This window comes from Tursiops truncatus, chromosome 12 (genome assembly GCF_011762595.2).
Source record: "Tursiops truncatus isolate mTurTru1 chromosome 12, mTurTru1.mat.Y, whole genome shotgun sequence".
Taxonomy (NCBI): Eukaryota; Metazoa; Chordata; class Mammalia; order Artiodactyla; family Delphinidae; genus Tursiops; species Tursiops truncatus.
Window position 1 is genome coordinate 11,600,870 of NC_047045.1, and position 24,195 is coordinate 11,625,064.

Consider the following 24,195-nt stretch of genomic DNA (forward strand, 5'->3'; position numbering starts at 1 on the left):
CTTGAGAATAAGCTTTAAAACACAAAAATGACCAGAAATGCACTGGCATAAAGAACTGGTTATGGCCATAGAATCTACATTTACCTGTAGAACAAAGACTAGATAATGATTTTCAGGGAGATGGAATAGTATATGATAGTTACATTCTCTGACAAGGTAGTAACAGTGCAACTACAACAATGTTGTAATAATTGGGACTGTATATAAAATGTAGAACAAGCTCAGTGATTTCAAGTATGTTGCTTGAGATTAGACCACTGGAGATGGAGAAGAGTAGAAGATAGTACTAGTTCATTTTTCTCCTGCATGGGGGGAAAAGATTAATGGTCTCTAAAAAGAGGGTGGGTATGAAGAGTACTGTATAAAAGAATTAATATACAGGGAGTTATTAAGACAAGAAAACAAACCTTTCTAAATATATGATAAAACAAAAAGTAAGAACAAATATATGAAATTGCATTTAAAAGTATATTTATATAGGGCTTCCCTGGTGGCGCAGTGGTTGAGAGTCCACCTGCCAATGCAGGGGACACCGGTTCATGCCCCAGTCCGGGAAGATCCCACATGCCATGGAGCGGCTAGGCCCGTGAGCCATGGCCGCTGGGCCTGCGCGTCCGGAGCCTGTGCTCCGCAACAGGAGAGTCCATAACAGTGAGAGGCCTGCGTACAGCAAAAAAAAAAAAGTATATTTATATAAACATGTAAATGTATATATATATGAATATATAATCATATAAATATAGTATATTTATATTCATCATATAAAATAATGAAATACAACATTGCAGAACTAAAGCCAAACACATTAATTTTGTCAGCAAACATAAATTGGCAAAGCATAGCTATCAAAAGAAAAGGATGTTCAAATTTGTCAACAAAGCAAAATCCAAAAATATGCTATTTACTAGAGATATACCTACAACCAAGAAATTCATAATGATTAAAATGACAGGATGAACAGATATATACCACCATAAAAATATAAAGAAAGCAAAGTTGGAAATTTTTAAATCTGGTGAGATAGCAATCAGAACATTAAAAAAGGCAAAGAAGGATATTTTCTAGTGCTAGTAGCTACGATTTACAACAGAGATTTAATTACTGATATTTATGCATCCAATAGTAAAGAAATTTCATAAGGAAAAAAACCACATGAGTTTGCTGGATAGACAAAAACACAGCTATAATAGGAGATTTTAATATACACCTTTAGGATTGTCATGCCTTCTTTGAGAATTGATCCCTGTATCATAATGTATCCTACTTATCCTTGATAATCTTTATTGTTCTAAAGTCTACTTTGTATGAAATTAATACAACTACTCAAACTTTCCTTTTGTTAGTGCTCTCACATTAGCCTAAACTCAGTTTTCAGCAGTTCATTAAAAAATTCTACCTTAATCTTTCTACCAAATTAGATGGCATTCTATCTGAGGCAAGCAAATGCATGGATCTTGTTTCTCGTTACAGGTGTCTCTACAAATTTCAGGTAAGCTGTCTAACCTGCAACTTTATTTCTCTGGTGGGTGCAAGAAAAGTCATTAATTTGTAGTTTGCCTAGGTTTTCATTTTGTTAGGATAGAAGCGATGCTCTTTCCAGCTCTGTATATCTCTGAGGTGAAAGTGGAAGCACTCTACTAGGTTTTTTATTTGACTTTAGTGAGATTAGACATCTGATTCGTATGTCTGACAATATACACGCAACTCTACTTACTCAACAAAGGAGACTTTGGAAGGAGTTGATAAATAATATCCCTTCATCAGGCAAAACCAGGATGCTGAGAGGCTCACCTGGATGCTTATCAAGCACCCCTGTGCCTTAACCTATGTTTGGACTATTTTAAAAGCTGAAAAATCCATTCTTGGTGTTTTCTGGCACAGTATCTTTCCCCCCAACTGGAAATGTGGTTGTCTCTATTATCTGCTCCTTCGTGACCTGGATGGTACATGAGTTGTTAGAAAGGAAGCTACTTGGTCTTTTTTGTATTTTCCCATCTCCCTTTCTCTGTCATTTGCACATTGAAATTCTGGAAACTTTCTTTCTGTTCACAGATTTTCATGGAAACTGAACATTTGAAGGGACTCAGAGATAATGTATTTCAACTCTTCATTTAGGGATAGGAAAAGGAAGCCTAGGGAATCAAAATGACTCTAGTTTTACAGAAAGAAGGATTGTTGTCATATTACCAGTGATCCAGTTCTCTTTAAAGAGTTCAAATAATCAGATAGCAGACAGCCCACAAACTGCTATTTAGTATTTATATTTTAAAACATGGTCAGTGAATAAGCATGAAGAAGAAGAAAAAGTATGAAGCATAAGACATGTTAACACCTAGTCTAGCCTGTTGGTTACATGGTTAAAGTACTTCCAAAAATTATCTAAGAGTTTATAAATTTCATCCAATTTTAACATAACTTTTCTTCTATTCGAAAAATATTCTCTTATATTTAAGCATCCTTTCTATTCACAAGCATTTAAAATAGATTTTTATGTGTTGTTTTCACAGTATAACATGCTGCGACATCCATAGCTTATTTTTTAAAAATCTAAAAATACTCCTTTTTGAATTTGTCAATATGCTCTCGAGGTGGTTACAACCATGATTTTATAAGTTAATGGCTATGTGAGCATTTCTATAATTTTGCCTGGCTTCTCCAGATATCTTTATTTTCTCTTCAATATATTATCTCCTGGGCTTTACATACAGTGTGGCAATTAACATTTTTTAATAAAATAAGTAAAAATGATTCAGCCTCCCAGCATTCCTACTTCTATTTTTGGTTGTATCAGAGTACATATTTCATAAAGTTTTTTTTGTGTGTGTTCATTTTTTTGTTTTTGCGGCACGTGGGCCTCTCACCGCTGTGGCCTCTCTCTGCGGAGCACAGGCTCCGGACGCGCAGGCTCAGCGGCCATGGCTCACGGGCCTAGCCGCTCCACGGCATGTGGGATCTTCCCGGACCGGGGCACGAACCCGCGTCCCCTGCACCGGCAGACAGACCCTCAACAACTGCGCCACCAGGGAAGCCCCTTCATAAAGTTTTTACAGAGCTAACCCCAAAATAAAGAAAATATGAAGTTTACTACGTAAGTAATCATTTTCAGTCACTTTCATAGCTACTTTATGAATAGTTAATATGGATTTCCTTTGTTTTATTGCTAGATTTTGTAACACCTCGGCTGGAAACTATCAAAGTAATAAAAAAGGAAAATAAGCATTAGATAATTAGGTTTACATGGGATTAAATTTTGGTGGCACAATTTAATGAGGGACCTCAAATTCATGATGAACGTTTAGTTGGCCCCTCTTCTTTCAGCCAAGCATCTTACGTGATTAGTTTAATAACACTCAGTGTTTAAATGTTACAGGATGTGAATAAATTTGATGATTTGAGAGTGTAAGACATAAAATAGATTTTGATTTACTTGCAGCCCATTATTTTGATTAAATTTTCCATGAAACTACACAGTTTTAAGTTCTGGGGAGCTTGGGTAAATTTTTGCATGAGTAACATACAAAAATATTTAGATAAATATTGCAAAATTCAGCTAGCTCTGTGGTTCCTTGACTACACTGTGTCAAAAATTTAGATCTTTTGAAATTGTTAGCTGGTTCAGTGAAATTTCCATTCCAATATTTGGCATCCTGTGAATTCAAGTTTGACTGGCTTTGTCTTATTTTATATTTTGTCACTGGTTAGTTTCCATAGATCAAAAGGAGACTGAATTAGGAATAATTTAAAGTGTAAGGACAGTCAGCAGAAAACACATGAAAAATCATGATTCTATTATTTCAGATAACTGGGGCAAAGTATGAAAAAACAAAATTCCTGAATTTTGCTTTAGCCGTTAATTTTACTTTCTTGTTTTGCACTTGGCTTTGCCAAACTATCTTAACCCAAATTACTATCAGAGTGAACAATTAACTTCAGATGACTTGCATGTTGTTTTTAAATTATTTTTTTATCAGGTCAAAAACACAAAGACATATAAAGAAAAAGTAACAACCATGTGACCACCAGTCAACTTTATCAGATCTGAGTCTTTTGTCATGTTTGCTTTAGAGTTTGCAAGCAATTAAACATTAGAGATAATACAAAGTTATCATTCCAGAAACCAGTGGACCCCAGACAGTACACATCTAAGGACTAGCTCAAAGACAAGAGACCACTACCATCTCCCTCTCTACCACTAAGGTTCCCTTGTTCACTTATACCCAAAACTATCTAAAGGAAGTTGTAGAGGAATGACGATGATGTTAAGAGACAAAATATTACCAAAGTGACTATTGAAAATATCAGCTCAGATTAGGTTTAAAAACCAGAATGTATGAGTTCCTTCTTTCTCCAGCTAAAAAATTTGTATTTGTGAAGCAGAGATCAGCTTTATCCAAATAATGTAACACATTTTCCTCTACATGTCTGAATTGCAGTAAAAAACCATGCACATACATATAAAATCTATATATATATACACATATATTTATATATACACATATATATGCATAGATATAAATTAAGTCAACTACTTTGCATTAAGTAACAGAATATTTAACTTGTCAGAGTCACACAATTTTCCATTTATGGAATAGGTATGTTTTTAATTATTAATGTGAATATACCACAATAAAGCAATTTTTTAATAATATGAAATTGCAATGCACTAAACACCTAACCAAATAATAATGGAAGAGGGTAATGTCCATTTGAAATGGAATACTACTCAAGTAGTAAAATGATTATGAAATAAAAGTCTTATTATGTCTTTGAAGAATTCCCATTTTAAAATATAGCCTAAGGGTGTTTCTTTTCTTTGTTCGATTTTCACTGACTGAAATAATTTAACAGGAAGACAGGCATGCATGACTGTTATTCTGCTTCTTTGGAAATTCAGTGACTAATATGCTCCGGAAGAGTTAATGCTTTGCAATGGAAAATGGCATTGAGGAAACAAATTAATTACATTCTTGAATGGATGTGGATTTTTGCACCAAAAAATTTAGATAAATGTGGATTACATTCACTTACTTATATAAACTATTATCAATAGTATAGTATTAATGCACAAACTGATTTTCCAGCAAATTGTCATGAATATGTGTTTGAATTCAGTTTTGTGTCATATTTATTCCCTAAAATAATTTCTATATCTCATCACCTTGATCTGCTGCTTAGTGCTACAAAAACCTAAGCTGTGGCCTCCAACAATATGTGTACAAGGATACTTAATATAACATTACTTGCAAGGGCAAAAAACTGGAAACAATGTGAATACCCTTCAGTATGGAAATAGTTGAATAAATTATTATATATCTCTACTAAGTATGAAACTAGACATTAGAAGAATAATTTAGAACTCATACACTCTAACTCATGGAATATCCAAAAATATTGTTAAATCAAAAGCATAAGTTGCAACAAAATGTGCATAATATATATGAGTTATCTCAGGATTTTTTTAAAACATGATTTGAATGTTTTCCTTCCTTTACTTGATTTGAAATCATTCAAACAGTATTGAAAGTATCTGATCATTAACAAGCTGATAGAATTTCCCTACAGAACCACCTCGACCTAGTATGTGTTGAACGTTCATTGGGTGGGTGAGCTTTTCTTTCTCTATATTTTCTGCAGTAATTAATCTGTTTAGATTTTCTGTCTTTCCCAAGGCCAATTTTGATAAGTTGTACTTTTCTGGGAATTTCTCCATTTCATCTAGAGTTTCAAATTTACTTGCAAAGTTGTGCAAATTAGTCTCATCATTTTAAAAATTTTCTTTTTTTTGATAGTTATTTTCCACTTGTCATTTCTAATTTTGTGTATTTGTGTCTTAGTTTTATGTTGGTAGGATAGCTAGTGGTTTGTTTCTTTCATTGGTAGCCTCCAAAATGAATTTTCTTTCAGCAAAGTATTTCCATAAACAAAATGGATGTTTTTCAAATAATTTCCATTTAGATTTATTTATTAGATCTACTATTTTTCTATTTCCAAATTCATTAATTTCTATGTTTATACTTACTAATTTCTTCTCGTTTTTAATTGTTCTCTTCCTACTTTAATTTGTAAGTCATTAATTTTATTATAGTATATAATAGTTACTTGAATATATTGCTGATTCTAGAACTGAGGCAGTGAAGCTATGAGATGAGCCTGGAATATCTCATAGTGCCACAAAGGAATGAAGTATTCAAAAGAAAAAATGATGGGGTGGTGTCAAATAGATACAAGAGCCAATCTGAATGAGATTCTAGTGGCCAAAGAATTTGAGCAATAAAATAAATAACAATAGCATTGTTTTATAACCCAAAGTATAAAATAAATATATATGAGTACATACTGGTATAAATAAATAATTTTAATAAATGAGGAGAAAGGGATAGTTTTTTTTTACAAAAGAATTCCAAATACTGTATATAGATATTACTCTCTCTAGGAGTGGAGCTTAATAACGACCCCCTGGAATGTGAAATGGACCTAGTCATGCACTTCCACAGGATACAGGCAGGAAAAAATAGTAGCCATGCAGTGGAGAAATCTGACAAACACAACCTTAACCGAGTGGTCAAGGTTAATATTATCAATATCATGTTGATACCATATACTCCTAAATATATATATGTGATGAGATGGGTGCTTCTTTTCTGTGGTATTCTTCCAAAATCCACAAACCCAGTCCTCATGAGAAGAACATTAGACAAACCCTAATGAGAAACATTATATAAAATACCTGACTAGTACTGTTCAAAAATGTCAGATCATAAAAAATAAAGGAAGACTGAGAAGTTGTCACAGACTGAAGGAGACTAAGGAGACATCACAGCTAAAGGAAATGTATTATCCTGGATTGGATTCTGGAAATTACTGGAAAAATGATTAACTAATTGGTTAATAGTAATGTACCAATGTTGATTCCTTAATTTGGACCAAAAGTACTATGATACATAAGATGAATACGATAGACTCAGTGGCTTATAAACAATAGAAATTTAGTTCTCTCAGTTCTGGAGACTAGGAAGTTCAAGATCGAGGTGTCAGCAGATTCTGTGCCTGGTGAGAGCTCCCTTCCTGGCTCACAGACTGTAGTCTTCTCACTGTGTGCTCGCATGGCAAAAGGGTGAAGGAGTTCTCTGGGTTTTTTTAATAAGGGCACTAACCCCATTCATGAGGGTTCCACCCTCATGACCTAATAACCTCCCAAAGACCTGCCTCCTAATTCCATCATATTAGGAGTTAGGATTTCAACATAATGAATTATGAGGGGATACATTCAGTCTATCACCGATATTAACACTAGGGGAAACAAAGTAAAAAGTATATGAAAACTGTCTATGTTATCTCTGTAACTTTTCTTTATATCTAAAATTATTTCTAAGTAAAAATTTTATATCTAGAATGGGTTGCAATGGCTTAAGTAAAATATAGCTTTGTGAATTCAGCCAATGGAAATTCAGATATTAATCCATAGTTTCTTCATTAAGTTATTTATTCATAAATATGTATTGATAATTTAGTGTATGAATAGCATTGTGCTAGGTTATGGATTGTAAAATGACCAAGTTAAAATCCTCAAGGCAACTCATCATCCTTAATAGATATGCTCAGATTCTGTCAAATAAACTTTTGAGGTTTAATTAGGGACAGGGGATTATTTTTGAAAATGTAAGGGAAAAACTGACTCTAAGAGACAGATGCAATACCTGAGTCTTCAGAGAAATCCAACTATTTTTATGTCTTTTAATATGATCTTTTTATTGATGAATTCAAACTACTCTAGCCTTTTAAAATTATTTGATCAGGCAAATATTACTGTCAGAAACTAGCTCAAATCAAAATTATCATGTAACCAGTTAAACTCATTGCATTTGAATATTAATTTCTGCCAATCCATAATCTAATCGTTTCAAAATAATCTGTTTTTTACCAAGTCTAATGATTTCTCAAGGAATGAAACACTTGGGAAAACATTACAACGTGTTTTGCTGGGTACAAACTAGCCCTTTAAATCTGTATTTTTCAAAACATTTATAGTGGCCTATGGGTGAGCCATGATATTTTTAAGTATTTCATAATGAAATAGATAGAATATAATAGAGTACAATACAATATAATACAAAATGGGAATAACCAAATGGCATTTAATACAATAAAGATTGTTTTGTAAAATTTGTTTTAACTTAGATGTATGTGTGGGGTGTGTGTGTGTGTGTGTGTGTGTGTGTGTGTGTTATGTCCGGATGTAAAATATATTTCTTATATATGGATCAAGAAAAAACAGTTCAAATCTTCTGCTCTTATGCTTTTTTCAGTGTTGTTCCAGGACCAGAGACATAGCATATAGGTCTTATAAGAGGAGTCTTAACAATAAGCAACATGAAGGTAAAGAAAATAAAAAACATCTTCCTTGGGGAATCGGAAAAGGCTTTTTGAAGGAGGTGAGATTTGAACAGAATTCTGAAGAACTCATAATTACATACAAGAATCCCAATAGGTCGACATACTAGGAAAATGATACTTACTATAGGGTGGCTGGAAAGATGAAGACAAATGCTTCATGTGAATCAGAATCATCTAGACGCTTGTCAAAATGCAGATTTGGGGGCCTTGCACCCAGATATTCTGATTCAATAGATCTGGAGTGTGACCAAGAAATCTGCATTTTTAATAAGCACCTGCTCCATAAAAACACTCCCTGGGATTCTGATTCATGGGCTCCAAACACCCTGCTAGCTTAGCGAAACGAAATTTACAAGAGGTCATTTAGGACAGTTTGACTGAAATAAAGTGAGGGTCCATAAAGGAAAATTTTAGAAGAACAAGCTAGAAAGCCAGATTGAGCCGTGTTGTAAAGGGCTGGGTATTTCGATTTAAAGAGTGTGCACCTTACCTGAAAGCCATAGAGAATAATTTTTATGGAACTGAGAGACACCACCTACAATGATTAATTTGATGTTGGTATTAAAAGAAAGACAAATTGAAAGTGGAAAATTGGTCATAAGCATGTTGAATATCTAAGTATGAGTTAAAAGACCTGGCTTATTGCAGAGGAAGAGCAAATTTTGCACACTGAGAGTGTCTTGATTTTTACATAAACTATCAAGTTAAGTAAAGTAATAAATTTTCAGATGATAGACTTAATCAGAATGTTTAACCACATATATCAGGTACATCCATGACCGCTAAAAGAACGGCTAATATTTTGTTCCGATCGGAATTCAGCATATTATGCTGTCCCTGAGATTTAATAACAATGTTGTCCCCTGCGAAACCTCATTCTGTCCCTTAAAAATAATAATCCATTTTATTCCTAACAAAGTAGGAAAACATTCGGCAATTTTTGATGCATTAAGTTTCAGCAGAATTGACATTAATTTTCAAAATAAACCACCTTTGTATTAGAGAATAATCATTCATTCATTATATCCATAATGTTTTCATTTAGCCTTAAGTGTGTATAAATACAATCTCCAATTTCTGCTTATTTTATCTAAACTATGTGTTTCTGGTAACAAATCTTGCTTGTTCAAAAATGAAAATAAATTAGCATTAATTTTCATATCCTTGAATCCTGATATCTATCTATAAAGTCACTGTAATAATCTATTTACTATGGTCTCTGCTCATTTGGAAGAATATAAACGTGTTTCTTCTGCAATGTGAACAACTCAAAAAAAAAAAAACAACAATGGAAATGAAGCCCAGGTGAACTTCAGAATGTGCTAGATTTTTTTTTTTAATTTTACTTTTTCACAAAGAAAACTGCATGGGGATGCCTGGAGGCCAGGGTTGTCTTTATAAGGAAATTGAACTTTAAGGAAAAACAGATTTGACCTCAAGCTACACATGCATAGATGGAACTTGGCAAACTTTCCCGTGGTCTAATGATTCTGGGAGTAAACAGGGTGCATGCATCCCCACCAAATGGCATCGTGCAGTCAGAATACAATAGGACTCCTTCCTCTACAAGCCTCAAGCTGAGTAAAACAACACATTTTCAGATTATAGACTTAATCAAAACACTTAACCACAGATGGCAGGCACATCTATGACCACTAACACAATTGCTAATATTTTGTTCTAAGAGCCTACACTGGGTTCTGTTTCTCTAAAGCACACTTATTTTAATCATTAGAACTAAATTTGATTGTTAGAATTTCAAAGCCACAATTCAGATTAGAGTTTACAAAAGCAGCTCTCTAATTATTCAGGCACAATAACCACTGATGTCTCGTGTTGGAAGTGACTTTACAGCTAAATTGAGAGTCTTAATATTAGGAGTGTTTTCTAAAATCAACTTATATACCATACAGTCTTTGCTTTTGAATTTTTAAATGCTTATAGGATATACACTATACTAAGGGCCAAATTTACTTCTATTAATAAACTGTGTCTATGGGGTTGCTTAAGCTAAATGTCTATGGCAGCATTTATTAAATTTATGTTTATTAAATGCCTGGCATTGTACTAAGTGCTCTCTGTATGATCACACAAACATACCTAGAAGAGGAGTGCTATTGTTACATATGAATGAAAGCAAACTTAACCTGCCCATGGTAACACAGCTAGTAAACTGCAGATTTGAGATTGAAAACCAAGCAGTCTGGCTCCAAAGCCCATGATCTTAACTGAAATAAATATTATAAATATTTATTGATGAATATCTAAAGAAATCATAGCTTTAAAGGATCCATCCCTATGTGTTCTGATTACCTTTCGCTACTGAGCCAAAATAGAAGGTAGAAATGAGAAGCTATTTTCCTCTGCAAGTTCCCATTTGAAAGTAATAAAGGAAATGTTTTTCGGATGACTTCTGCTCTATTATTGCACATTATCAACTGGATCACATTTCCTATTGCTTTGCAATTTATTTGCTATATTTAGCTGCAATTGGTCATTAGTCTACTTTGCTGGGTAAGTTGAATTCTCTAAGTAGGGTTTCAAAAAGTACTAAAGAGGGCTTCCCTGGTGGCGCAGTGGTTGAGAGTCCGCCTGCCGAGGCAGGGCAGGGGACGCGGGTTCGTGCCCCAGTGCGGCTGCGCCCGTGAGCCATGGCCACTGAGCCTGCACGTCCGGAGCCTGTGCTCCGCAACGGGAGAGGCCACGACGGTGAGAGACCCACGTACCGAGAAAAAAGAAAAAAAAAACATTCAGCAGTATATTTCCTAAATTGGTGTCTGCAGCTGTGCTTCTGATTTGCTATAGGTTTTAATGCAGGGTACCTATACCCTTCTCTTTTAAATTCATTTTCTTATAAAATAGTTTATAGTTTTTGGAGTAAAAAGCATCTCCTTTTACTTGAGTAATTACTATTTTGGGCGGTTCATCATCCCTTCCTTTATCTTTGCCTTTGCATTCATTTCTGCCATTTTCTGCTTGGCTCACCAATGTTTTCGTGAAAAAATGGTGAAGAAACTGGTTTACTTTGTGGAATATTTTTGCCAAAAAAGCTGGTTTGCCAAGGGAAAATAAAAATCCAGTCAGGGGGCCAAAGCTTAACAAGCCTAAAACAGAGGCATCAATCTTCTTGCAAAAGCATCTATTGCTCCTAGCAATGGGTCCATTTTCTTTTCAGACACAGACTTCACTTTCTTTTCAGATGTAGCTTTAGTTTTGCTGTCATGAAACAAAAATGATGGTTCTTGCTGTAATTTGTTTGAACCAAATAGGGAAAGAGACTGTGTTTCAACCAACATTTTGTTAGTTCCATTTTGATCATTATTACTGCCCCTGTTCCCATGTTTAATGTCTGCTAAATATTTCTTACAGTCTTTAAGGATAGGTGCTAGATCAGAGTGGGTTTGTGTCACATGCTTCACTATCCAATCATGAAGAAAAAGTTTAACACAGCCGACTTCTTGTTACTAGCATTCCATTGGTATGCTTTATCCCAATAAAGACAGGAAAAGGGCCATTAGTTTTGGGATTTGAACTCTTTTTCTCACCTTTTGAAGTAATAGAATCAAAGGCTACCTTGGTCCATGTCCCAGTCTTTGGACTATTGAGGGAAGGGGCACTAATTACTGCTCTTTCCATTTGACAGTCCTTGTGAAGGTTGAACTCCAGTGCCTTTACCAAATCCAGAAAACTGTCCTCCTCCAGAAAGTACAACCAAACCGTTGAAACATTTAAAAGCCCCTTCACTATCAGATTGAAATTTAACCTTCCTACACTTTGCTTTTTTTTCATGACTCTATTCCTCAAGACTTCCTCACTGACCACAGAGGATGCTGCCACATCTTCTGCTTTGTCATCTTGATCCCAATTTCTGTTTATTCCTTCTCTGTGATTCTTTTGGCACGTCCAAGGTCACAATAGAGGAGCTTGTGTCTGAGGTAGATGCTGGTCTCCTGGAAGAGCGCTTCGTTGCTCCCAGTGAATTTCTAGGGCTCATGCTAATCCGAAAACTTCATGGTTATTAAGCCCAGAGTCTCAAACACTGCTTTTCCCAGGGGCCTCATCACTATGTTCCAGAGTGAAGAGGAGACCATCTCCCACTTCACTAAAGACCACTGTAGTAACAGTGCCAAGCTCTGGGCTGCCATCTTGTAACTACAAGGGCATTTTATATTTTTTAGTTACTAAATCTGGCAACCCTATACTGAGCTGTGAGATATTTCAGGGAAAGGATGAAAGACATAGTCAAGACTTAGCAGATCGACATTACTAGAAGGAGCTAAGAGGAGGGTCTTGTTTGTAGGGAGATATAATCAAGATCCCTGCACGCTAGTGGTACCCAGGGTTCGGTTCCCCTTGAAACCCCTAGATAAGGGAAAATCACCTGGAAAAAAAGGTACTTTTGTACACTGAACTACGTATCCTGAAAGCAACTATTTTGAAACAGTGTTCCTGGAAGTGGCAATGTTAAGTGTTTTCCCCTGAACAGAAATAAACACTCTTGGGAAAGTTTAAGTTACATTTCAAAAAATATGAGTTTGTGACTATAAATTTTAACTGTGACAGTTGCCTCTTTGAGATGTGTTGCCAGTGCCAAGATATATTATCAGGGTTGCATATAGCAAGAGAATGAGAGCAGGGGCACCCCTCACACAGTAAAGGATAGTGCCTTTGTTTCTGTGACAGTGACCACTGCAGTTCCCTGGATACTAACCAACCTCTTCCCCAGAAGAGCCAGGGATAGCAAGACTTGTGTTCATAATTTTTTTCTTTAAAAAAAAAAGAATTATCTTATCAAAATAATATCCCTATTTTTAACGAGAAAAAGTAAATAGTCCTAAAATCTTATTTAAAAGAAAAAATAGCAATACCTTGCTTTACAGTTCCTCATCCAGACCCCCACTACCTAAAATTTAACTGAGACCTTTTCTTTGCCATTTGCTCCTATTCTGACTACAAGTTTCTACCTTTTCTGTTCTTCTACACTCGTTCAAGTGGGGTTTGTGGAAGATCTTCAGATAAATATGTGTGTCTTCAATACGAAGTCTGGAAGTCTGATTTTCTTTATAATTCTTCACGGTGGCTAACACAGTGATCTATCCAAAAGGACAAATCAGTAAACAAAACTGAATGTTACTGAGCACATAGAAGGAAACAGCTGCTCTGAAAAACAGAAACTGGCAAATTCCCATTGGTAAATCTGTTTTTAGTGATGACCAAATACCTGTGGTCTGGATCTGCTGCACATCAGTGTTCTTGTAGTTCTTCAACCATGTGTAAATAGTCTCCAAAATTATTGGGAGATCCACAAGAGCATCAGAGCACATGCATGAAATCGGTGGCCACTGCCAATTTTTCAATGCCATGTCTCTCTCTTTTACTAAGCAATAGAGTCACAAGGTCTTTCCTCTGTGTGCTCATGGAGAGAGCGATTTCTGATGTTTTTTCCTCTTCTTATGAAAACTTCTTATGAGGACACAATTCCTGTGGAATTAGGGCCACATTTAACCTCATTTAAATGACCTCATTTAATCGTAAATACCTCCATATAAAGCCCTATCTCAAATTGAGGGTTAAAGACTTCAACATATGAATGGGGGTGGGCACAATTCAGTTCATAACAAACAAAAATCATCTAAATAAATATTCAGTGGTTACATGTTATGTATATTATAAAGTATATTTAACACTCAAGGGGAAAGTCTGGGAAAGTTGAAAGCGGGAGTTAAACAAAGACACAAATTTTCAGTTTTCCCTCAATTTCACTTGAAAATAAAAGCATGACTTTAAATATGTCATTGCAAGGCAGGAGAACCAGCTCTATAAATCTGGATATTACATTTCAGTTAGTAAATACCTCTTCTAAAAGGAGGTATCCTTATCAGTTGCTATCTAGTTTATAGAAATTTACTAAAAATAGGTCAGACAATTATTTGAACCTGGAGATTATATAATCTCAGCACCCTCTCCCCACAGATTAATTGCAACTCTGAATGTACAAAACTTGAATAAAATGTTAACAGTAAGCCTACTTCCCTTAGGAATTTATTATATTACTGGAAATTATGCAAATAGCTTTCCCCAAATTTTTTTCAGAAAATATTTATTGACAAACCTCGTGGAATTATCTCAACTATTTCCATGGCTGTTAATTTCTCTTAAAGTCTGCGTCAGTTTATTACTGTACTTCCTATTTGTGCAGGTTGTCATACTGATGAAAAGAATAAAAATAGCTATTGCACTTATTTGTTTGGTTTTTGTTGCTGTTGTTGTTTTTGTCTGCAGCATGTGGGATCTTAGTTCCCTGACCAGGGATCAAACCTGTGTCCTCTACAGTGGGAGCACAGAGTCTTAACCACTAGACCACCAGGGAAGTCCTTTTCTGCACTTATCTGTAACGGTGGAAGTTTTGTTGCATGGAAAGGACCAGATTTATCATTAAGTTTCAGGATACTTTTAAACAGAATTCAGTCTAGAAATAATATGGGGGAAAAGTGTTTCTTTTGAAATTATGACAAAAAGCTCATAAAATAATTATATCATCGTATTACGTAAGTATGAAACATGTGACCATATGGAATCATTCATAAGCAGAGAAAGTGGGTCCAGAGGGTGGCTGAGGGATTTGAAGGGTGTATGGCAGGAACAGGGTCCAGTGGGGCCTGCTGCTGATTTGCTAAGCAGAGAAGGGATCAGTCTCCAGTAACAGACTCATGTTATTCAAATTGCCCAGGAGAGATCCAAGGAGAGGACTGGGGTTGGCTGCATGAACACAGCCTGAAGGGGGCTAATGCACCACAGCTAGCTGGGAGGGAGTCCGGGAAAATGTCTGGAACTGCCTAAGAGGCAAGAGACCATTGTTTCAGGGTGCACGAGGAGAGGGGATTCAGAGCACTGCCTAAATGAGCTCCAGAGAAGGGCGCGAGCCGCGACTATCAGCACGGACCTCAGAGACGGGCATGAAACGCTAAGGCTGCTGCTGCAGCCACCAAGAAGCCTGTGTGCAAGCACAGGTCACTATCCACACCTCCCCTCCTGGGACCCTGTGCAGCCCGCCACTGACAGGGTCCCGTGATCCAGGGACAACGTCCCCGGGAGAACGCACGGCATGCCTCAGGCTGATGCAATGTCACACTGGTCTCTGCTGCCGCAGGCTGGCCCGACATTCCATACCCCTCCCTCCCCCCGGCTGGAGTGAACCAGAGCCTCCTAATCAGCTGCTACCTTAACCGCCTCCTGTCCGAGCAAAGAACAGATGCCCTCAGGCGACCTACATGCAGAGGCGGGGCCAAATCCAAAGCTGAACCCCAGCAGCTGTGCGAACAAAGAAGAGAAAGGGAAATCTCTCCATGTAGCTCCAGGAGCAGCAGATTAAATCCCCACAATCAACTTCATGTACGCTGCATCTCTGGAATACCTGAACAGACGATGAATCATCCCAAAATTGACGCGGTGGACTTTGGAAGCAACTGTAGACTTGGGGTTTGCTTTCTGCATCTAATTTGTTTCTGGTTTTATGTTTATCTTAGTTTAGTATTTAGAGCTTATTATCATTGGTAGATTTGTTTATTGATTTGGTTGCTCTCTTCCCTTTTTGTTTTTTTAGTGTATATATATATATATATTTTTTCCTTTTTCTCCTTTCGTGTGTATGTGTATGCTCCTTTGTGTGATTTTGTCTGTATAGCTTTGCTTTTACCATTTGTCCTAGGGTTCTGTCTGTCCATTTTTTGTTTTTGTTTGTTTGTTTTAGTATAATTTTTAGCGCTTGTTATCATTGGTGGATTTGTTTTTTGGGTGGTTGCTCTCTCTTTCTTTTTATTTTTTTAATTTTTAATAATTCTTTTATTTTTTATTTTAATAACTTTATTTTATTTCATTTTTTTTCTTTCTTTTTTCCCCCTTTTCTTCTGAGCCGGGTGGCTGACAAAGTCTTGGTACTCCAGCAGGTGTCTGGCCTGAGCCTCTTAGGTGGGAGAGCTGAGTTCAGGAAATTGGACCATCAGAGACCTCCTGGCCCCACGTAATATCAAACGGCAAAAGCTCACCCAGAGATCGCCATCACACGCTAAGACCCAGCTCCACTCAACAACCAGCAAACTACAGTGCTGGACACCCTAGACAAAAAAACTAGCAAGACAAGAACACAACCCCACCCATTAGCAGAGAGGCTGCCTAAAATCATAATAAGTTCACAGACACCAGAAAACACACCACTGGACACAGTGCTGCCCACCAGAAAGACAAGATCCAGCCTCATCCACCAGAACACTGGCACCAGTCCCCTCCAACAGGAAGCCTACGCAACCCACTGAACCAAACTTAGACACTGGGGGAAGACACCAAAAACAATGGGAACTACCAACCTGCACCCTGCAGAAAGAAGACCCCAAACACAGTAAGTTAAGCAAAATGAGAAGATAGAGAAATACACAACAGATAAAGGAGCAAGGTAAAAACCCACCAGACCAAACAAATGAAGAGGAAAAAGGCAGTCTACCTGAAAAAGAATTCAGAATAATCATAGTAAAGATGATCCAAAATCTTGGAAAGAGAATGGAGAAAATACAAGAAACGTTGAACAAGGACCTAGAAGAACTAAAAAGCAAACAAACAATGATGAACAACACAATAAATGAAATTAAAAATTCTCTAGAAGTAATCAGTAGCAGAATAAATGACGCAGAAGAACAGATAAGTGACCTGGAAGATAAAAGAGTGGAAATAACTACTGCAGAGTGGAACAAAGAAAAAAGGATGAAAAGAATTGAAGAGTCTCAGAGACCTCTGGGACAACATTAAATGCACCAACATTCAAATTATAGGGGTCCCAGAAGAAGAAGAGAAAAAGAAAGGGACTGAGAAAATATTTGAAGAGCTTATAGTTGAAAACTTCCCTAATATGGGAAAGGAAATAGTCAATCAAGTCCAGGAAGCACAGAGTCCCCTATAGGATAAATCCAATGAGAAACACGCCAAGACACATATTAATCAAACTATCAAAAGTTAAATACAAAGAAAAAATATTAAAAGCAGCAAGGGAAAAACAACAAATAACATACAAGGGAATCCCCATAAGTTTAACAGCTGATCTTTCAGCAGAAACTCTGCAAGCCAGAAGGGAGTGACAGGACATAATTAAAGTGATGAAAGAGAAACACCTACAACCAAGATTACTCTACCCAGCAAGGAGCTCATTCAGATTCAATGGAGAAATTAAAACCTTTACAGAGAAGCAAAAGCTAAGAGGATTCAGCACAACCAAACCAGCTTTACAACAAATCCTAAAGAAACTTCTCTAGGCAGGAAACACAATAGAAGGAAAACACTTACAATAACAAACCCAAAATAATTTTTAATATGGTAATAGGAACACACATATTGATAACTACCTTAAATGTGAATGGATTAAATGCTCCCACCAAAAGACATAGACTGGCTGAATGGATACAAAAACAAGAAGCATATATATGCTGTCTACAAAAGACCCACTTCAGACCTAGGGACACATACAGACTGAAAGTGAGGGGATGGAAAAGATATTCTATGCAAATGGAAATCAAAAGAAAGCTGGAGTAGCAATTCTCATATCAGACAAAATGGACTTTAAAATAAAGACTATTGCAAGAGACAAAGAAGGACACTACGTAATGATCAAGGATTCAATCCAAGAATAAGATATAACAATTGTAAATATTTATGCACCAACATAAGAGAACCTCAATACATAAGGCAAATGCTAACAGCCATAAAAGGGGAAATCAACAGTAATACAATCATAGTAGGGGACTTTAACACCCCGCTTTCACCAGTGGACAGATCATCCAAAATGAAAATAAATAAGGAAACACAAGCTTTAAATGATACATTAAACACGATGGACTTAACTGATATTTATAGGACATTCCATCCAAAAACAACAGAATACACTTTCTTCTCAAGTGCTCATGGAACATTTTCCAGGATAGAGAATACTGGGCATATACCCTGAGAAAACCATAATTCAAAAATAGACATGTACCACAATGTTCATTGCCTCACTATTTACAATAGCCAGGACATGGAAGCAACCTAAGTGTCCATCGACAGATGAATGGATAAAGAAGATGTGGCACATATACACAATGGACTATTACTCAGCCTTAAAATGAAACAAAATTGAGTTATTTGTAGTGAGGTGGATGGAATGTCATACAGAGTGAAGTAAGTCAGAAAGAGAAAAACAAATATCGCATGCTAATACATATATATGGAATCTAAAAAAAAAAATAAAGAAAATGGTTCTGAAGAACCTAGGGGCAGGACAGGAATAAAGATGCAGACGTAGAGAATGGACTTGAGGATATGGGGAGGGGGAAGGGTAAGCTATGACAAAGCGAGAGAGTGGCATGGACATATATACACTACCAAACGTAAAATAGCAGCTAGTGGGAAGCAGCCACATAGAACAGTGAGATCAGCTCGGTGCTTTGTGACCACCTAGAGGGGTGGGATAGGGAGGGTGGGAGGGAGACACAAGAGGGAGGGGATATGGGAATATATATATATGTATAGCTGATTCATTTTGTTATACAGCAGAAGCTAACACACCATTGTAAAGCAATTATACTCCAATACAGATGTTAAAAAAACAAAAAACTGCCCAGGAGAGAGATCCAGTTTATTCACAGTTTTGCAAGAGTCTGAACCTCAGCGTGTGATTTTTAACATAAGATAACGTTTTGATGAATATAGTAATTTGTGAAAGTTTGAACTATTTACTTTGAAAAATAAGAGACTGAACATAAGCATGGTCTATGAATCATTTTTCACAGATTTCACAGAGCAGGAAGAAGCTGACATTTATTATCTTTGCCCCCAGGTATCCCAGTCTATGGATACTTCAGAGTGAGAGTTGATTGTCCACTGAGACACATGCAAACGGGCTGTTTATGATCAACTTCCATTCTGATTGGCCAGTGTTCTATTTTGATGCGCTACTGTCTGTGCCATAAAAGGTGCCTAAATATTCTGAATATCTCCCTGATGATAATTTTATAGCAAGTATTCAGCTTAAATTTTCAAATGATATTATTTCATTGATACATGTGTGTGTGCATACACTTGATTTCACTTTATAGTAAAATATAAAAATTCTGAATATCATTTGACAGATTTTACAACTCCAAAGTAGACAAAATAAGCCAATAGGAAGCCAACTGACCCTGTTCTTGGATGTCGTATGCCCTACAAAGAGCGCCATCTCTTCATGCCACTAAACAGCCCTGCCTAATCCGAGCAGCATCATTATATACGAAGCAGGGACTGCAATAATGAAGGAGAGACTTAACCCAAGTCTCAGTTCTGAGAACTTGCACACATCACCTCTGTAAGTGAAAGCCTCCTTACCTCTAAAATAGAATCAAACAGTATGACCTCATCTTTTCCAAAAGGCTGCTGTGAGAGGCAGGTGAGAAGGTAACACAAATGTGAGGTCTTATTTTTCATTTTGTTTCCACTAGCTTTTAAAATCCAATCCATGAAATTTTCTTACTTTTAGGGACAACAGTGCTTAAACAAATTATCTTTGGTTCACTTGGATTCACTGTTTACACTAAAGAGAAAGTACCTACAGCAGAATTCTTAAGAAGTTGGCCCTGATAACTGGCTGTTTCCTCATTTCTCTCCTGTTAAGCTGAACTTCTTGGACCATCTTCTATACTGAAGAAACCTAGCGTCATTATCCCACCTCCACGTGTTCAATTCTCTTTCAAATACACTTTCCCCAGTATATGACATGAAGTGACTGGAGGCATATCGCATTTTTATTTCATACAACAAAGCAAACATTGGATTTTTTAAACTGTCACATTGGCTACACATGGGAGGTAAACATAAAGTGAATTTTGTTATAGCCCCTCTGTCAGAGAATTATTTTTACACTTAATAGAAAGGGGAATTTTATGAGAGGTTTAAAATCTGTTGTACAGTGTGAGCTAGAAACACAAAGGCCACATAGCTAACTGCAAATGTGAGACATGGCTGAGGGTGGAAGAGTGAGTAGTGGGGACAAAGGGTAAGCGTTCTGTGTGGGAAGCAACCTCTTCTCCTGTATTTAACCTAAGTTGTAACTCTGATTTTTTAAATTTACAAACAGTTTGCCAATCTTATAAAGACCCAAAGGCATACTCAGTCATGATAAAAATAGAAAATCATATCTGGCCACCTCCGTTGTAAAGTGGGCATGGTCGCCAAGAAAGGGGAATCCATGCCAGCACCTGTGGGTCAGGTGACTTCAGAGAGCCTGACCATATGGATGAGTAGCTCTTGTGTCTGCTAGACGACTGAGGAAGACAAAGTATTCAGGACTAGCATTATTTTTGCTTAAAGATTCCAAGAGGGAGAGAGAGACTATACTGAAAATAATGGCATTCTAAAAGTCACAGGTGGTTTCAGAAATTCATGGCAGTCCCTCTATCCAGAGCCTTTACCAAAATGTCAAGGCCGTGAGGACTTGGGGAATTTGGTTGCTGGTTGAGCAGCTGTTTCCCAGAGACAATTCTATACCAAGAAAGGAGAAGTACATGTTTGAGGAGCGCTAGTCATCTCTGCCACAGCTAAACCTTTGGCTTTAAAACGTTTGGGTAAATAATTTGCATACAATTTTCAAACTGAGCTGTGTATGAGATCTTGAACATTATTATTTCCTTGAGTGATTTTTATGATAAATCTAAAGTTGAGATTTCATTTTAAATGGATGAAGGGTAGATCCCAGCTTCCAATATAATCTTTGATTACATTGTTAATCAAAGTGAAATTATTAATTTAGGGAGTATTGCATTACGAACGGTTTTTGAGGAAGAGCTGTCTTTGTAAGCCAGCTGAGATTGCTTGGTCTTTGGTCTCGGCCGTGTCCCAAGTTCTGACTCTCCTTTTGTGGTCAATGAGTTCTTATGACAATCACCAATCTCACTTGTCCAATAATTTTCCTCTGTTGAAAGACTTTCCTTTTGCTACCTAGTGAGCAAGATTACTACTGCCTAAGAAAACAAGACTCCCCGTAGATTAAAAATCATAAAATGTATACAAATTGGGGGGATTTGAGGTGGGGCAGAATCCAGATGTTTTAGAATGGTATGACGGATTTTGCATGGTTGGTTTTAGTTACTATTACCACTAATAGCCCTATCATCAAACCACTTAAGCCTAAAAACATCATACAGTAAAATCACTCAGCTTTCACTTAAATGACAAATGGAAGAGTTTATATATACACTGAAAACCCATAAGTGACAAGGAAAGAATAAGTCAAAGAAGGACATATACTCATTTTCCTATGTGTCCCTTTTTTGGCTAAATAGAATTCTAAACATGAAGATAATTTATATATGGATTAGGAAAATAAAGCTTGTAACTTACTCTCATGTTCGGTGAAGTTTTGAATTTTAAAAAGGGGATGAGATGTTAGTAATCCAGGTAACAGAGGCCAGAGGATGAACATCTGAATGAGAGCAGGGGCTGGCACGTCTATGTAAAGAAACACATATAGAATATCTCTTATGTTCATGAGTCTATGATTATTACTGTTATGAAAGAAAAAGACACAACATTTTGCTTACAATGTGAATTCAGCTTGTGTGTCCTACTCTGAATGCAGAGGCATAAGCTATCAAACAGCAATAGATTTGCTGAGCCAAAAAATGAGTTAAAAAGTTATTTTAAAATATTTAACCTCGGTTCAGGATTTCAGATTATACTTTGGTAAAAACGATTATTTTAATAAGAACCTTTTGCTTCTACTATCAATAAGTATTTTGTAATACATCGATATATATAAAGGTTAACTTTAAATTTATTGTATATTTTTTAATTCAGTCTAGGAATATATTTTGGCATCTATAAAAAAGTTTTGAATTCAAATTTAAATATTTTTATTGTCAGAAAGGTCAGTAAATTCACTGAATAAAAAAGCCTACTATAACTTTATTAAACCTTCAGTGTTTGGTAAATTCCACATAAATCAGACTAAAAGCAGTGATCGCATTTCAGCATTCTACCTAATGACAGTACAAAATACACCACAGATCAAGATCTTTAGGTAAAGGATGTTTTCTGATGAGAAAAAAAGTGGAAATTCAAAAGGATAAGCAAATTAGCTTGAAAAATATTTTTACACACAATTGTAATAAAACTTTAGAATAAAAATCAAGTTTTTTTTTAGAAAATACCGTTATGAAAATAAAATTTTCTTACATATTCCCTATGGATATTTTTAAATTATTTTAAATGTAAGAATTTGTGTCTGGTTAACAGCTTAGAAGTATATGTTTGTTTACAACTGTATAGTCATATTCAGCAGAAAATGGCAACTAAATATGAAGAGTCATAAAAAGAAAGCTATATTTTTCCATCAGCTTCTTTTAGTTTTTGGATTTATTCTGGTGCATGGTCAAATGTCCTAAATCATTGCTGGGGTATTAGGTCCCCAGAGCTGCTATAACAAAATACCACAAACTGGGTGGATTAAACAGACATTTACAGCCACAAAGCCTGGAGGCTAGAAGTCCAAGATGAAGGTGTAGGCAGGGTTGGTTTCTTCTGAGGGCTGTGAGGGAAGGACCTATTCCATGCCTCTCTCCTTGGCTTGTAGATGGCCATTTTCATGTTCCTATGGCTTTTCCCCTGTATGTGAGTCCATCTCCAAATTTCTCTTTATAAGGAAAACAGTTATATTGGATTAGGGCCCATAATCACCTCATTTTAACTTGGTAAAAACCCTATCTCTAAATAAGGTCACATTCTGAGGTACTAGGGTTAGGACTTCAGCATATGAATGGGGGAGCACAATTCAGCCCATCACAACTGTAAATCTCAGTAATCATGAGTGCAGGTATCGGAGGATATATGATTGAGGCAGGTATATATATATATATATATATATATATATATATATATATATATCATCTTTCCAACTCTTGTGGTAGCAGAGGGTCTTTCCATCCAGGGGAGAGCGCTGGCAGCCTTCTCAGTTTTCACTAGCACAAAGTAGTCACAACTCCTGCTTTGCTGGCTTCCCAAAGTGAACGTGTTGTTTGACAATAAGTGATATATGATGTCTGCAATCCAGAATGAGTGCTTTGTGAACATTCATTTAAGGATTCTAATGCTACTCTTGAATCAAATGAGTCATTAAAGGTCTACCTGAGAGCTCTCCATACCAAATAAATACCTTAACATTTGTTACACTAACTCCTTGCAGGGGGTTGATCACAGACTTACAATGTAGTTTTAGCCCTTGGAGTTTATCAAGGTGAATGTTGGAAATAAACTTTTGAATTCTGATTCTACATTTACTGTAAAACTACTGTTGTCCATTTTTTTTGTTTGTTAATTAGGAACAGAATTGTCTTTCTCAATAGCCAGCCTGTTCTCCCTTCTCTGATTATGAAAATATGTAATTTAAAATGCTATCATTTTGGCCTTTGTGACTGTTATCAGAATTGGTGCTGTCAGAGGAATTATGGAGCATAATTGTTTTTCTCCTCTTAGATGCATTATTATCTTTTAAAAATATTCCACATTTAATCTGTCTCTGTGTGTGTGTGTGTGTGTGTGTGTGTGTGTGCACATTTACCCATGCATGTGTGAGTGTGTCTCTTCTTTGGCAAGTTTTTCCTTAAAAATTTTGTAAATACATGAGGGGAAAGTGAGTCAATAACTTAAAATTTAATATCACAAGAAAAAACCAAACTACCTTCTTGTTTCTTATACTGTCTATTAATCTACATGACCACCTGTGATGACACAGTTACTCTCAGTAACTAA

At 36.3% G+C, this 24,195-nt stretch overlaps 1 long non-coding RNA gene and 1 pseudogene across 1 annotated transcript; both read right to left on the bottom strand.

The window, feature by feature from the left end:
* Nucleotides 1-533: 533 nt before the first annotated feature.
* LOC141275979 (uncharacterized) lies at nucleotides 534-23,181 on the bottom strand. The gene is made up of 3 exons (XR_012324698.1): nucleotides 21,790-23,181; nucleotides 13,616-13,875; nucleotides 534-660 (listed from the first exon to the last, which is right to left on the bottom strand). It is a non-coding gene; the product is annotated as an uncharacterized lncRNA (long non-coding RNA).
* Nucleotides 11,137-13,151, bottom strand: LOC101328223 (nuclear pore complex protein Nup50 pseudogene; annotated as a pseudogene).
* Nucleotides 23,182-24,195: the final 1,014 nt, after the last annotated feature.